The sequence below is a fragment of the Centruroides sculpturatus genome, unplaced genomic scaffold, assembly GCF_000671375.1.
Source record: "Centruroides sculpturatus isolate CEXI.00-Female unplaced genomic scaffold, Cexi_2.0 scaffold926, whole genome shotgun sequence".
Classification (NCBI taxonomy): domain Eukaryota; kingdom Metazoa; phylum Arthropoda; class Arachnida; order Scorpiones; family Buthidae; genus Centruroides; species Centruroides sculpturatus.
The window spans coordinates 99021-115282 of NW_019385546.1; positions in this window are offsets into that span (position 1 = coordinate 99021).

The window sequence follows — 16262 nt, forward strand, 5'->3', positions numbered from 1 at the left end:
AGATATGAGCGATTATCACGAATATATTTAAAATTGTATTTAAATTTTAGAATTTAAGAAAAATTCGCAAAGCAGTTTTTATCATCCTTAGATATTATAATTTTAAAACTGTTAGTTATTCCGAATTATTCACACGTAGGGCTGTATAAAATAATGCAAAAAAAAAAAAAAAAAAGTTAAATATAGTAAAATTTTAGTTTTTATTTTTTAGTAGACAATAAAAGAAAAAAATTAAAAAAATGTATTTGGTCTGACAATTGTCTATATTAATATAAAATTATGTTATGTTTACAAATTCTTTGTATTTATAAAAATGAAAATACAGAATTTTTTAAGGAGTCTATATTTATTTTCATGGAAGTTAGTGAATGCATATATACTCTTGTTTAATGAGAACTTTTGATTCACTTTTCAGTATACAGGCATATCATTTACATCATTTCACTTGTACATCGAGCACAAATTAACATCTCTTATTCTGTTTTTGTGTATCTATGGTCAGCTTATTCATTAAAATTTCTTGTTTTCTTATAAATATTTTTCTGTTACCTAATAAATACAGTTTTATTTTCATTATTAAGGAATTTCATTACAATGTGCTTTATGCTGAAATTAAAAAGTTTAGAGCAAGTTGTGGACTTGTTAGTTTGTGATAATGAATTGCCTATATCATTCAAATAATAATGGCAATTTGAAAATTTATTGCAAAAAATATTTTTTAACAGTTAAAATGCAGTTATGTAGTTAATTCAAATATGCAACTGAACTTTGAGTAATTTCTTCATCTCAAGAACTTTTGAAAAAAATTTTTGCAGCTGAAAATGAAGAGAACAATTTTTTTAGAGTAGTATTGAAATTGTTTACAATTGCAGATTCGATTAAGGTCTTTGGAGAATCTTGAGATGAAGTTAAATGTGTGAGAAAACCAACTGTAAATAAAAAAATAGCAGTAAATAATACACTTTTGAAACTCCAGCAATTCAGTTCAAAATAGCTAAATATGTCAGTAAAAAAATCTACAATTTAATAGTTTTTCACGTTTATAATTTTTTATGTTATGTAGTAATGTTTTAAACAGTTACCTGACATTTACAGTAAAAGATATAAAATGCTCTTGTCGACTTGTGGGTGGCACGAGGATTTTACATTTTTTTTCTTAATGTAGAAGACGTGGTTGCTGTATCTTCAAATTCTGTGTGTAGCGTCTTTGTAATCCAAACGATAATTTTGGTAGACGATCAAACAGCAATGGTTAGAAAAACTTTACAGTTTATTTAAAAGAACACTTTTTTAAAAATTCAGATGCATTTCGGGTTGGCTTGTATTCCCAACCCCTCCTCAGTGCTGTTAAAATTACAAAAACCAAGGTGTGTTACACGACATTGGTAAGTAGGATTTAACATAAATGCGGGTTGACAATAACATAAAAACCTTACATGTTATTGTCACTTACATTTTAATTTGTTGTTATGATTTTCTTTGAAAGTACTGTACTGTAAGTGCATTTCTCTCTCTCTCTTCTGTTAATTTTCTGCACTTTGATACAGAGTTTAATACAGTGTTTTTCAACCTTCTTGAATACGCGACCATTTTACAAGTTAAAATCTTCTGGCAACCCCCAGGGCCATATTAAAACTATATCAGTGATTTTAAAAACTACATATTTAATTTTCTTTCTGTTGAGACCTAAATATCGATTGAAAAACCAATTATACTGTAAAATAAACAGGTATAGCCTTCTCACTGAAATTGTAGTTTTTTTTTGTTTTTTTTTTTTTTTTTGTAGTGTAGCACCTACAAACACTTGTCTTTTTCTTTTACCTGCAACCCCCATGTAAGGCTTTGTGACCCCCCTGGGGGTCACGACCCACAGGTTGAGAAACACTGGTTTAATAGAAATAAAGTTTGGTAACAAATACCACTGATTTTGGCAAATTTAGGGCTTAAAAATGCAACTTTGATCATACCTGTAGTAATACTGTAGTATGCTATAGATTTGAATATCAAATAGGTAGCCCAATTGATTTTTTTATGTGGGAAAAAAATGCTTTATTTTAAAAATTTTTAAATTAACTTTTTATTAAAATTATGTTGCTGTTTAAAAAAGTTGCTCTTTTTGTTGAAAGATTGGTTTTAAAATTATGTAAGTCAAGAGTTCATCTTTTTTAAGCACAGTACAGTACTATTGTATATCAGAGAATACTGTTGTTGATTTTATGCTACCTTATGTTTACTAAATTTACATACAAATAATAATGATAAACAATAAAATAAAAAAGCCCATGTTTTGTCTGTAAATTGCTTATTTTTTCATTACATTGAAGTTGTGGATCCTATCAAACATTTTTCTACAGGATGTATGTACTGTACTTTTTGGCACAGTCTTTGGAATGTATCAACTGCACAAAAAGAAGGATAGATGTACTCGATGTTCACAGTAAGAAAAATGTTGTTTTATTATGTTGATATTCCGTACTGTAAGAAATGAAAGGGTTAGGGAATTTTAACATAGTTGGTCAGGGAAAGTCATGGAATTCAAAACAAAAATTTGAGTAGGAACCCTGTTCATAAGTTATTTATTTAATTCATTTCAATTTAAATTTGTATTTAGAATACTTCAAAAGTTAAATTTTAAATGGAATGTTCTATTCGTGAAACATTTTCTATAAACTGTTTTAAGAATTCTGATGATGGCCTGTAGGAGTAGCCTGAAAACATTAGTGAATAAAAAATATTCTCTCAGCAAATGACTTTATTGAAAATTTGTACTTTATCTCTGCAGAGCACATTCGAACTGTATCAAATTGAATTTTAGAATTATAATATTATTAGAATATAAAGCATAAAATTATTTAATGAGAAGTTGCTACATATTTACAGTTCTCAAGAAAATTATTTTAAAAATTAATTTTGTAATTTATTTATTTTACTTATTCATGCTTTCATATAGCTCAATATTTATATGTTGAGCATAAAATGTTCAGATTACAAATAATTACCAAAATATATATTTTTGCTTATAACTGGCTTATTTGTCAAAAATTTGAGCAAGGATAGATATTGCATTACTCTTAATCAGTTAAAAATGCATCAGTAAAATAAACAACATAAATCAAAAAATAGTCTGTATATTGCAACTACTAGCAAGGGACACACATCTATGGAATGATTGAAGATAATTATTTCATTAATTCATTCATTCTTTCTCAAGGAAAATACACAATTTAAAAGTGGCCCATTAAATTTGGAAATATACAATGTGATTCAAAATAATGTTAACCTTTCAACAGTGGGATAGTCAGGTATGGTGCTATCCCAAAGTAGTAGAGAATAAACATGGGAAATTTTTAAAGTATTTTTCCACACGTTTTTTTCTCATTACTGTTTCGGAAAAAGATTTTATAAACAGTTATGTCTAGTAAAGAAAAGTCTTTTTTTATTGTTACATAATTCATTTTTTATGTGAATTTTTTTTGCGGTAGTTTTTGTCAATACCCCAAAAAGAATTTAATGGATATAGCCATTCCTCACTGTTGAGTGGTTAACGTTTTCATAATGTGCTTAGAATATCAGTTTATTTTTAAAAAAGCAATCTGATGGTGCATTATACAAAAAATATACCAGTAAACCTCCATCCATCCACAAAGTTTTGTTGTTCTCGCACATCAATCTGTGCTATTATGTGGTTACAACATATGGTTACAACATGCAACCACATGTTGTAACAATATTTCAATATTTAGATAATAGGTGAATGAGTTCTTACATTTATCTCAATTTAAATTTAAAAAACTTCTTTAGACAAGTTCAGTAAATAAACTTTGGTACTGGTACCAAAGTTTATTTACTGTGCTTGGAAATGAGTGCACAGGAAATGATGTAATATAGATTCAATGATTTGTAAATGATTCAATGATTTGTAAATGATTTGATATGTTGGAAAAGTAATACTTACAATCTTGCTACTACTCAGAAAAAAAATATTATACAATGATATTTATTTAACACTCCTACTGTCTGAGACAATTGATCATCCAAAAGTATTTGGAGCTAGAACTATTTAAATGACTAAGACAAAAGAAGGCCTATTAAGAAGGCCAAAAACATTTGTACTCAGTGTGTAACCGTCTAGTAACAAAGTGAGAAAGGTTTTGTCTTAGTCATCCAAAAGTAAAGAAAATTTGTATTCCTTATAATGAAATTGATAACACACAGGAGCAGGCATATTGTTCACTGATGGAAAACAATCTAAATGCTGCACTAGTGCTGGCTCTGGAAGTAACTGATTTTTTTTTTCTGAAAGTTGTGCACCAAAACCAGTTCTTTTGCTAAATGGTCTGTCCATATATGCACTGATGTAATTGGTTCATTTACTGAATTTATCTTTTAATACATAATAATATTTTTTGAAGGCAGAAAAATTCTATTTTTATGTCATAACCATATGGAGTAACAAAAATGATTAAATAATAAATCTATATAAGACAAGTAAAATGGCAAAACCGTATTTGGGACAAGACTGTGTCTCGGAGATGGAATCACTTTGATGCTCAAGGCAGGTCTCGTTCTCATTCTCCTATCTTCTTTGATATTGCTGCTTTTGGGTGCGATCATTCAAACTTTGCCAGCCACGACCATGAGATCGTCCACGATGCATCTTTGATGAAATTAACTTACCTAATTTCAAAATTTCTCTGTTGCATGTCAGCCCAGGTTAAATTTTTGTCGATGCGTAACAAAAAGTTTCCATTTTTGAAAAAAATAATCGTGGCTATTGTATCTTCTGAAATTATTTTTTTATTTTGCACAAACAATGTACAGTTTAACTTAATTATAATGTCATTGAATGTAACGACAACCCTAATATAACGTCAAATTTTTATCGGTCCTACGATTTTACTATACTAGATAATGTTAAAAAACCCACTTGTAACGACATAAAACTGTTTTAACATCATATTTGAAGCACTCCCAAATTTACAAAATTAGATTACAAATTTTATTTAACATAGAAGAAACTACGTGTTCAGTCCTAAGGTCAGAGTTCACTTCTTAGAATGACTGCAGGTGGTACTCTCCCCTACCCGACTTCAGTGGGGTGAGGTGGCTGTTTTGCCTGTTTGTAGAAGAGGGTCGCCATTTTGGATTTTATTTTGATTCGATTCTCGGTCCCCTGACTACCTACAAGTCTGGATTTTTTTTATGCGCAAATGATTTGGACACCTAATACTCTGTGCCAAATATCAACTCTTGACATGTACTTCTTCATACCTCTATGCTGATAAGAACAAGTGGCAGTACGATTTTATAAGCAAGACATAGTCTTGTCAATAAAAAAAATTATTTATAAATTTATTTGATGATAAAGATTGTTTCTTCTGATTCTATGTCACGACTTGGTGCATTTATAGACACTTGGCAAATAATTCCATCACCTACATTTGCCAAGTGTCTATAAATGCACCAAGTCGTGACATAGAATCAGAAGAAACAAGAAAAAGAAGACACGGTTTCGACAAATAACTAAAACAATAGATAAAGATTGTAATAAAACTCAAGTTTTTAAAATCAAAATCTGTTTAAAAATAAATATAACAAAATTAATAAAACTTTGAAATGAAAGTTCAAACAACCAAAACAATGTAAACCAAATTTTAGAGTAGGCTCTATTTATTGTTATCACTAATATTATCATCAGTTGTTTGATATTATCAAAATTAGTATGACCCAAAATACCTAACTTAAAATATAAAATTTTGCTTATTGCAATCAGAGTTTGGTTTCAGTTATTATCTTCAGTACACAGGCATTTTTAAGCTGACTTTTTTTGGTGCTATCAGTCTCAAGCAATGTTTTAAATATTAAATGTTAATAGTTTTAATTATTTGCTCTCCATACAATAGTTTAAATTATTGGAACTTCTTTCTTCAATTATATATGAAGTGGTAATAACTCTTTCCCTGGGCCCTTAGTCTTGAGTTTTTCGTGTTGTACTCAAATTGACGTCATTGAACTCACTCATGTTACTATGACTCATATAATTGGTAGTCTTGAGTTAGACCCATCAAGCAAAGTTGAAAGGCTAGCGCAGGGCTTCTTAAACTATGGGTCGTGACCCCATTTGGGGTCGCAAGATTTTAATGCAAAATATTGAAAATAATTTGTGAGAGTTTGAAAAAGGCATGCTTTGTGTCATAGGTTTCGTGAGTTGTGTCACTTCTGGTGCAGCGAGATAACGATTCAGCAACATTGATTGTAGTGTGAACTAGTGTAGTGTTGTCGCTTTTCAAGTATTCAGTTGTCTCTGTTCCATTGTAACACAAGAGTGAACTGTGGTAGTACACCATTATTGTTTTCGCAAATTTGTATATATCTTTATTTTACATTTTTTTGGGGTCGCGAAAAAATCACAATCATAAATGGGGTCGTGAATAAAAAAAGTTTAAGAAGCCCTGGGCTAGCTGAAATAGGTCATATTCACTTGTTTGTGTCTGTCGTTAAGTATGATGGGATTATTTACAATGCATCTGGGTTTGCGACTATAATGATTTAACCAATCAGCTTAACCGTAACAAGTTGTAAACAAATCAACGTGAATTAGTTTACATGTGTTATAGTTAAAAGTTTTGTCTTATAGCAATAAACAAAATGGAAACCTCCAATGTTTTTTTTTTTAAAATAAGCAAAACAAACAAAAAGAAATATCAGTAATATATATGGAAAATAATAAGAAAATGAACAGTGGAAAATTTGATAACAAATTTACAAGAAAAGGACAATTCAATTTATGGAGAGAATTAGTTGAAAAATTAATTGTGTATTGGAACTAAAAAATCTGTTGTGCAATGGAAAAGGTATTTTAATTTAATGCTTTTTTCATATAGTCTTCTCCCTTGATCTATTTCTTAAACTGTTTTGTTTATTAAGATTATTTATTAATCAGAACTTAACACTTCTGATTAATAAATAATCTTAATATAGTGTCTATGCTCTTAATAATTTATAGATATAATTTACTACCATTTTAATTCTTTTTTGATGAATTACATACTTTCCATTTTTGGAAAAATTTGCTGTATAATTTTATTAATTATGAATTAAAATTTTTTTAATAGTGTTGACTTGACAGGAAAAGAAATTGCATTTACTTGTAGTCGAAAAAGTCATTGCCTTAGACAACTCTTTCAGCTCTTTCTAACACTTTGATTGCCATCAGAATAGTGTATCTGTCAGCTATTTTCACTTTCGTGTAGTGATCTCAAATGCTCGACTCAACGTGACTGGCAACTTGCATGGTGAGATGGGAAAGCATGTGAGTTATAACTTGAGACTACCGATTTGACGTCAGAGTATGAGATGGTATCACGTGACACCTTCAACACATTGGGAGTTGTAACACGAAAAACTCGAGACTAAGGACCCTGGTCAGTTATTTCAAAAATAAATAAGGCAATCACCATACACTTTTTGCTTTTTGAAATTCACACCATCATTTAATGCAAGCATGCATTAAATGATGGTGTGAATTTCCATCTCCAGCCCTTCATTAGAGAGGACTGTTGTAATCTTGGTTCCTAATGAAAATAGAGCAACATTATCAATTACAAAGTTGTAGCATGTGAAAAAGTATGATCTATTAAGAGTATTACCTTGTTGTCCACTTTGAAATATCAAGTGGGATCCCAAAACAGGCTATCAAGTCTTCTTCAGCCTTAATCCAGTGAAGCTTGAGTTGGACCATGGACAAAAAGACTTCCATCTCTATCTATCTTTTCACCACTCCTCTGCAAACATTGTCAGTCTTTTTTCTTAGATCTTCAACTATCTTGTCCATCCACCTCTTCCTGGGTCTTCTCTCCTCACTCCTCCAACACCTACTTTGGTATTCTATTGTCTTCTGTTCTCTTAGTATGTCCAAACCATCTCGGTCTAATATATTCTATCTTCTCCCCCAAATTTTTCATTCCTGTTCTTTCCCTTATTTCTTCATTTCTCATCCTGTCTCTTCTGGTCTTACTCAGCATTTTCCTGAGGAATTTCATTTATGCTGACTGGATCTTTGTCTTTTCTCCATGATATAGTCCATGCTGCAATTCCATAAGTCAACTTGGACAAAGTGGCCGGATGGCCGAGTGGTCAAGATGGCAGCCTACCACTCTGGGGGACCTGGGATCAAATCCAGATAGGTTGAATAATCCCCAGAAATTTTTTGGGGATGGTCCGTCCAGATGTCGGGCCCCGTCCCTCACCACCCGGTCGCCCCATTTTGGACCTGGCCATACCCATAATGGGCTTGCAAAAAAAGGCCCTCTTAGTGCCCACAGGGTGGAAAGAGTTAAAAAAAACAAGGACAAAGTATAATTGATAAAGGACCTCCTTACATTTGAGTAGCACTTCTTTTCTCCAGATCAAAGTTCTCATACTCTGGTAGAAGCCACCAGTTTGCTGTATTCTACTTATTTCCTTGTTTAACTTTCCATTTAAATCTTTGCTATTCCTGTTCCCAGTTATCTAAAGCTGCCAACATCCTCTAATAATTCTCCATTCAGTTTGATTTTCTCTCTTCCCTTCTGAATTCTTAACATCACCACTACCTTGCTTTTCTCTCAGCTTATCTTTGTAGCACTTCGTGACTATGTCTGTATTATATTTTTATTTTTTTGGTTTTCCGTTTATGTCGCGTTGCACGTATAATTTGTACCGTTCCCTTCCGTTTCCTTCCTCGGTGCCACCTATAGCTATGTTTCCGACATCCGATTGGTCTGTGACAGTGTGACATAGTTGGAGGGAGTTATAAAAGCGGGGGTAAGGAGTAAGAAAGGACTTTTTTTTGGTCTTTCGAAGAAAAGAGAGCACGCCGTGGACGAAAGAAGAGAATAGCGACCGAGAAGAGAGTGGACCGTGGATAGAAGAAAGGAGGTTTCGACCCGAAAGGAAGACGACTCCCCATCGAAGCCCACGATCGGACCGCTACGACAGAGAGCGGTCCGATCGTGTCTAGTCTTCAAGTCCCTTAGGTACTCTGTCTACAATATTTTTATTTTCCATCTATATTACTTTGTCGGGAAAAAACGGGGCCTCGCGTGAGGAAGGTTAGCGGAAACGGGAATATCAGACTATTTCGTTATTTGTTACGATATCTGTGTTCTGTATTGGACTGTTACTGTACCGCGTTTTCTTTTGTTAAAATAAACCTTTGTTTGTCTGACACACGTTTCTACCGATTGTTCATTGTCCTTCCCTTTGTTCCTTCTATCATATCTTTGTAACCGCAGACCATGTGCCTTGCGGAGTTCACATCTTCATTCCCCATTCTTCTAGATCCCTGTTTCACAAATCCAATTGATGATGTATTTCTGTATCTCCCATCAGTACTATGTCATCTGAAAATAGCCAAGCCCTGAAGTTCTTTCCATTAAGCTTTTTTTTTTTTTTTTTTAACATTCTTATGAATTTCATCCATTGTGATTATAAACAGAAGTGATGACAAAACATGTTGAAGTCCTGTCTTTACTTCAAACCACTCTGTTTTCCCCAACTCCAGTTTTGACACAATTTAGGCTTGTGGTATACATTGCTTATATTTGATTTATAATTTTTGCTGAGAGTCCCTCACTCTAGGGCTGTCTTGGAATGTTATCATATGCTTTCTCAATACAGTCGATCCCCCCATAACACGGTAGATACGTTTTTATGAATCCAGCTTCTAGGAGTCCAGCCAATCACAGCCCGGCATGTATGCAGTTTATGTATTACGGCTGTTTGAAAGGTTTCTTCCATAAAATTAATCAATTCTAGACTAATTCGACTCAACATTTCCAAAATACGTATAATTTTTTGGGAATAATCCATATAAACTATGCTATAAACAAAAAATGTAGGATTACTTACCGAGTGTGCACCGTTCGACTGCGCCATTGCTTAAGCTTGTTTTCGTCGTGGAGATTGTCATCAAATGGCGCTCGCATGCTTCCTGATAAATTATTTTTTTTGCGAAAAATTCGCTGAACTTTAGAGACATCATTAATATAAATATAATTTTTATGGACGTTAAATAATAAATGGTTTTGGTAGGTCCACTGCTTGTTTAAACTCAACGGTTTGTGCAATCCTGTCGCGACACGAGTCGGCGATGACGTTTTACTGAATTATAGGAGTTATTTTAGCATGTTTGTATGAATACTGTCTCAATTTTTTTGCCGTGATATAGGAATCCGAACTATAGGAACCCGTGTTATAGGGGGTCGACTGTATCTATAAAAATAATTACTAAGTCTTTGTTGTATTAACAACTCTTTACACTCAGTAATCTCACAGAAAATATCTTATCTGCGGTAGACCATTTCCTTCTGAACCCATGTTGTTCCTCGTCTAGTTAGTGTTCCACCACTTTTCTGATCCTGCACTCTAAAACTCTCTCAAAAATCTTGGCTACATGGTTTAACAATGTGATCCCTCTGCAATTTTCAATTTCTTTCTGTCTCCTTTCTTGAATATTGGGACTATAAGGGTCAAGTTATAAACTCCGTAACATAACCATATCCGTAGCTGTAAGCATATCTATATAGCATGGTTATAAACTCCATATCATATCCATATGGCCGTACCGTATTCCTTAAGAATAGTTTGGATCGATCAAACTTTTATGGTAGGAATACAGAGAATTGACCAACTGCACATGCACTAAGTCGCTATCAGTCGATGTACTGTACAATCGGAAGTTGTGCTGGAAGCAACTGACGGAACTTTGACAAATTGATTGAAACGTAACTTTTGACTGACAATGCTGCTTCTGAATAATATAAAATTTTAAGGTAAGAATTACTTTGGTCATAAAAGAAATAGAAAAATAATAAAATGAATAAATAATTATACTGTTAGATCTGGCAATAACTACCGACGATTTTGCGCATGCTCACGATGGACTGCTTCATAAACCATAAAAAAGTTTGTTATGGAAAAGGCCTTACGGTACTTTATAACTTTTGCTATAGATATCCAGTGTAGCAAATATTTACGGATACAGTTACATTATGGAGTTTATAACTTGACCGTAATACCTTTTCCCTTATTCAGATGATACTTTATCTGAACGGCAAACTTCCAAGCCGAGGGAAGACGCTCGGCTTGGAAGTTTGCCGTTAAAAAGCTTACAAGTAGCGCATGAACTGAAATATGATACATAATTGATTTAAAGGAAACTTAGTATCTTCTATTGGATATGATAGATCGTATTAACGTTTAGTCTTTGTAGTATGTTATTTATTTTTACATGTATGTATCATTTACAATTTATTTTTTATTCTTATTAGTTGATATGTTATCGGTTTTTTGGTATTTTTAAATTTTGAACTTGTTCCATTTATGATGAATTCCATTTTCGTATGTTCTAGCCTGATGATGATCTATTGAGTGGATTGAAAATGTTCGTTTTTAATAAACTCCCTCAGCAAATAATAAGATGTTGGTTACGTAATTTAGATACTTTATCTCTCCATGCTGCCTTCATCATTCTTGTTAGGCAACATATTCCCATGTGACCCGATACACTGATCATATCCACTGTGACTTCATCAATTCCGACAGCTTTTCCCATCTTCATTTTCTTAAATGTGGTCTGTGTGTGTTATATCATCCTCCTCTCTGTCTCTCCCTTTCATCTGTTCTTTCAAAATGAACATTATTCTTTTGCCTCCTTAGAAGTCTTTCATTGTATATTTAATAATTTTTGGAAATACTTCTTTCACTTCTTTCTTATGTCTTTCTCTTGTGTAATCAGTTCTCCATTCTCATTTTTAATCATGTTTGTTCTAACACTCTTTTCTCCCACTCTTCACCAAGCCATACAATTTTTTATTATTCCTTCTCGTGTCTTCTAGGCCAGTAGTTCTTAACCTTTTTTATACTCGTGGCCCACCAAATATTTCATAATTTTCAATAATTATCATCATCAGAACTTTCACTAGTATTTTCTTCACTATATTTTCTTTTTGAAAGTCCTGGTCCATGATTACTTACATTAAAAAAATTTTCTAATGTTCCTTTCTTTTTTTTGTTCATTTTTATGGGTTAATTATAAATAATCAAAACTAAACACACAATATAAGAAATAAATGCACTATTATTCGATCCAAAATTTTTGCCAAAACTAAACTAAAACTAAAACACCCACAACTTGTTGTAAAGATTAATATTAATCTTAAAAGCAACAAAAGATTTATTTAACGTGAAGATTTTACAAGCTGTAGAACTATCCAGACATGTTTGCCTTCAGAGAGAAAGAGATAGTTTACATCTGCAGGCACATTTGAGGAGTCAAATACCTGGAGTTTGTTGATGATCCTTTCTAGGAGTCATGGGGAGAACATCTTAGTCTTTGGGTAAAGTCTCTTTTCCTTATTGGGGAATAGTCTTTCACCACACAATTCTCTGCAAACACAGTTCAACAGCAAACATTCTCATAAACAAAGTAGAAGACATCCAAGAGATGGATTAAGTAATAGAGGCAGTATTAGGATATGTCCTTGGGAGAAGATACAAGAGAACAAACAGTGAACACAAAGCGAACAAAAGAGCAAACTCAGAAAAAATGAACCTTTATCATCTCTGACTTCCCCTTTTACCTTGTTCCTGTTTTAAATGCATTAGTATCTGCTGAAATTTGGTAAAATCAAGAGTTTGCCAAAAATCTTGGATTGGATAACAGTCAAACTTCCCTGGATGAGTAGTAATTACTCAGTAAGATTTGCAATCTCAGGCTTACTTGAACTTTTTAACAAATATTAAATAATTATAATTTCTTAAATTAGCAGTAATAATGGCCCTCTTTTTCACAACTACATTGCTCCATGACATGAAATCAATGTGAGAATACAGGTATACCTCGCCTTACGTTGGTAATTGGTTCCAGGAGAGGCGACGTAAGTCGAATTTACTTGTCTCCAAATCTACTTGTCACTAGGCTAAACCATAAATTACCATTCCCAGTTCTGTATTTTATTTATTAATGCATTTTTAATAATATATGGTTAATAAGGATCTATTTTAAGCTTACAAACAAATAAATTTTAGTTTTTAATATAATACAAAAAAGTAATCTAAATTTACGAATGCATGTACTGTAAATACTACATACTTGTAAATGTATATATTTTGATATGACTTTATCTGCTTTAAATGCTTTTCTAGTGATATTACGACCAATATTTGTGGCGGACAGACGTAAAGTCGAGTAAAATGGCTTAAACTTGATTTTTATTTTTCCATATACTTTTTTTGACAAACGACGTATAATCGGGAACGACGTAAGTCGAGGTATACCTGTAGTTGAATGATGAGTTAGGTTTGGATTAGCAGTAATGTTAGCACTATTTTATTTAAGTGTTTGATATTTTTTATTAAATTGCATCATTTTCACATCCTACCACTGCTAACCTAAACTTATTGCACTGCTGGCATTGCATTTGTATTAAGCAGTGATGCACTGCTATCGCTTTTGTGTTATGCAGTGAAGCATTTACCAGTTATATTTGACAGCCTGTTTTTGAGTTGCATCCTGGGATTGATATTTTAAAATGTACTGAAAAGTAATAGTATGTATTTTTTTTTCATGCTACAACTTTGTTACTGACAATGTTGCCTTACTTTCATTAGGAGCTGAGGTGGAAATTTGTGCTTTTGCTTAGTGCATGCCTGACATAGTAATCATTGACAAAAGGTTTACAGTGACCGGCCTCTTACCATAGTTTTTTGAAATAATTAGCCAGGGAGAGACTTTTATTCCCACCTTGCATATTATGTTAGCAGCTGATAAAGACAATAGCAGACAATAAATTACACATTAATTAATTAATTAATTAATAACTATAATTAATTAATTAATTAATAATTAATTAAGAGTTGTGTAATATGAAGATTTATACATTGTTTTAATGTGATTAGTAAAACCAGAATTTCCACTAGTTATAATCTTATTTATTTATTTTATTTTATTTTACTGTTATTGGTCAGTTAATATTACTAATAATAATTACCAATAACAGTCCCAAAATGATTCCAAGAAGTAGATTCTACCATATATAAAAATATCTGAACTGAAATTTATCTAGCATTTCATTTAGAATTAATTGGTTTTATTTTTTTGTATTTAACAATCACAATTAGATAAAAAGAAAATTTTCTGGCAAATTTTATTACATTTTTTATCATCTTATGTCCATGTTCACATTCAAGGATCAAAAGTCAGAGTTTTAAGTTAGACAGCCAACTGTACAAGTATTTAAAGTAAAATTAGTGATAATTGGTTGACTTCTAACTCTCTTGATCCTTGGTTGATGATATGAAACTTAATCTTTCACATTGTTTTCATTTCTAGAAACAGTTCTGGTTATTTAAACGTATGAAACATGTTAAATATTAGCAATGCCAATGAAATTCATAAAATTAGGGAATTATATTTTGTATACTGTTTTTATTTCTAAACATTCCTTGGAATTTGAAATGGTTTCATCCAAAGTATAGTTCTGTTGATGTGTGTATTTCATATATATACAGTTTTTATTCAAACATTTAAATTGATTTGATACTTAGCATTTATGAATATTCAAGTGCCAAGAATTGTGCAAAAATATTTAAATTCAAGATAAATACAGCTTTATACATGATTTTGTTACATTTTATTAGTGCATAAAATAAAAAATTTTTATGTTAAAGTTTTGAATGTTAATACTGGTTTGCAATCATAGATACTTGAAGTGTAAAAACTCCAATTAAAATACAACAAATGTCGCAACAAATACATAGTTCTGCTGGTATGATAGTGGTGGAGCCATCTTCATGGTTGCTGCTGTTTTTCAGAGAAAGAAATTGGTGTACAAATTTATATGGGAAAGTTTTTGTTATGGATAAGTTCATTAATTAAAGTAGAAGGTAAGAAACTTCAGATTAATGAAAAAGAAAAAGAGATTTAAAAAAATGGCATGTTACCGAGGACACCACCTGGGAAACATTTGAGATTACCTTTAATAGCACATCCAGTGAAACACAGAGATTGTTTCACTGGATGAATTTGGATGAGAAACTGTTTTTAGAAGAAATAAGAGGTATATTACTAGAAATAAAAATAGAGTCGGAATGCATATAGTGAAAGTCTTATGGAGATGAATGAATGTTGGCTGAGAAAATTAATAAATTAGAAACAGAGAATGAATGTGATGATGTGTAGGTTATTACTATTTTAACTAAAAGAGTTAATATACTTGAAAATAATTTAAGAAAGAGAAAGTTAGTATTATTTAATGTAAAGGTGAATGAAACAAGAAAATTTATTACGGTTTCAGAGTTAGCCAGGGAAGTGTTTGGTTTATCAAATGTAATTCTTGACTGCATTAAGTTTAGAATGGATAGAATGAAGAAAGCAATGGTTTTGATTATGTGTGTTTCATTTGACATGAAAGGAGAGATATTAAAAAGTTGGAAGAATATTAATAGTATTTTTGATGTCTGATTGGACACAGGCAGGGGTGAATCTAAAAGGGTGTTAAGCCCTGGGCCCCAAAGTGTGAAGGGCCCACAAAAATTGTTAAAATGATTATCATAAATTTTTAATACAATAAACAAATACCTTTCTCTATTCCAGCATAACGTTTAATGCATTAAAAAACGTTTTCAACCATTTTTAGCGATCTTCCTCAGTTCAAATTCGAACCATATAACAAACAAAGTATTCGAAAAATACAAAAATTTAAAGCGCTTATTCACAACTTCACACTAAAGCACATGCCTGTACTCATAAAATGTATAGATGAAACCAAAATAATTAAAAATAAACCAAAAAATTATATATCAAGTAATATTACAAAAATAATTAATAACGCCACCTATGCGGTTGCAACAGTTAATCTATGTTATCGTAAAAGGACTTCCAGGCTGTTGATAAACCTTCAGCATCCCTGTGATTGATGCACTGTGCGGTCATATGCGCCTTGTGTATCTCAACTTTTTCCAGGTGTTTCACTGCTTGCGTTGATCTCGTAGGTCTAATAATCGTTGCCTGATCCCAGTATACTGCAATTTCTTGCTGCTTCGCAAATGCTGCGAGGACTGTGCTATCAATGTTTCTATTCACTGAGTATTTGTGCTCATCAAGCCTTTTCTTCAAGTTCCGCATTGTTGCTCCTATATATATTAGGCCAGAGTTAAATCTATGGTCTTTCATAGGTATCGAGTAGACTCCTGTCATGCTATTACACTCAAATCTTCTC